This window comes from Sinocyclocheilus rhinocerous, unplaced genomic scaffold (genome assembly GCF_001515625.1).
Source record: "Sinocyclocheilus rhinocerous isolate Xijiao unplaced genomic scaffold, SAMN03320098_v1.1 scaffold1922, whole genome shotgun sequence".
Taxonomy (NCBI): domain Eukaryota; kingdom Metazoa; phylum Chordata; class Actinopteri; order Cypriniformes; family Cyprinidae; genus Sinocyclocheilus; species Sinocyclocheilus rhinocerous.
The window spans coordinates 1-1,644 of NW_015650707.1; the positions used below are offsets into that span (position 1 = coordinate 1).

General features: G+C 32.7%; 1 long non-coding RNA gene across 1 annotated transcript; it reads left to right on the forward strand.

The window, feature by feature from the left end:
- Nucleotides 1-306: 306 nt before the first annotated feature.
- Nucleotides 307-1,309, forward strand: LOC107712445 (uncharacterized). Its single transcript, XR_001636795.1, has 3 exons — nucleotides 307-336; nucleotides 945-1,014; nucleotides 1,105-1,309. It is a non-coding gene; the product is annotated as an uncharacterized LOC107712445 (long non-coding RNA).
- The last annotated feature ends 335 nt before the right edge of the window (nucleotides 1,310-1,644 follow it).

Below are 1,644 nucleotides of genomic sequence, written 5' to 3' on the forward strand. Positions count from 1 at the left end.
CTTTTCAGTGCTAATTCTTCACTGTGCGTCTTTAGTAAAAACTGATAGTACTATTTTACCACCAAAAGACGGTTTGCGCTGGCGCCAGCTGTTAGTAAAACTGGCCCTTAAAGGGTTAATTCACCCAAAACTGAAACTTTTTTTTATCACTTATGTTATTCCACATCTCCATGAGTTTTTTTTTTTGCTGTACACAAAAAATTTTTTTTTATCATATTTTCTGCTGTACACAAAATATATTTTACTTTCATAGTATGAATAAATACACATTCTTCAAAATCTACTTTTGTGTTCAACAGAACACAGAAACTCATACCGGTTTGGAACAACTTGAGGGTGAGTAAATGATGACAAAAGTTTCATTTTTGGGTGAACTATCCCTATGAGAAAAATCACACAAACAAGAGCACTGTGAAGGTGTCTTTAAATAGCTGAGTTAAGGCTGCTTGTGCCTGCTCAAAATTCTCTGTATAGCAATGCAGCATTAAACAGTATGTAAAAACACATAAAAGCTACTTTCAGAAGTGCATCTGTGCCATTTTGTAATGTGAATTTTGCATTAGACTCTAGATCAGGTATGAGACCACAGATAACCACAGCCTGCTGATATAGAGTCTAACAGCATGATTACGAGTGTGATATATAGTTTTTACAAAACTTAAATTTCATTCTATGTGTCACTGACACACTGTCATTACCACCCACTATTATAACAATGTAACATGCAGAAGGAGTTCAAAAATCCCCACACCTGTCTATAATGATACAAACACCACTTTTGTTACACTCGGCTAATCAAATGGATGTATAACAGACATTAATCCATTATTACAACAGTAAGAAGCCAAACAAAAGACTGCTACCATGGCTTAAAAAGTGTGGATTTTTTCCCGTATTTTCCCCATTCTTGTTCGGTGATTAATCCATTGTTCTTTCTATTTAAGATGGTCTTTGGAGATTGCATTAAAGTTGCATTAAAACCCTGACGTCCTCCTTCGTTGCCATACAAAGTGGGTAAGTGCATCATTTACGACAATACATTTTTGGGTAATATTTGATCCAATGTATGTATGCATATTAGCCATTTTAAATTTCTGTTTAAAGGTTGGAACAAATTTCATTCTGTATTTGGAGGAGGAGGAGGAGCAACAAAGGCGATACCCTCATGTCCTGCAGTTTTGGGATAAAATCCATCCTTCATTATTGTGGGAGAAATGGCACTGAAGCAAGACCGTCTTTTTACAAGCAGTTGATACATGGTTTAGATTATTTTACATTTTGAACATTGCATATCCCAAGCCTGTTTCAGCTGTAATTACATTGTCTGTACTATCTTTGTTCTGTTTGTTTGTTTGTTTATTTGTGAATTTATATTTATCTTGTAAACTGAAACAATTGCAAATAACCTAATGTGATAAGAAAGTGATTAATAAGACAATTTCAACCAATTATTTAATTTAATAGAAATTTTTGCAACTTTAAATGTAATAGAAATAAAGTGTTTTCAAAATATTTCTATGCTGTATATTATTATTTACATAGCAATACTAATACTAATAATACTTCTACTACTAATAATAATAATACCCAAATGGTTAAAGCAACATTTTGGCCAAATAACCCAACAAATTAGTTATTTTATAA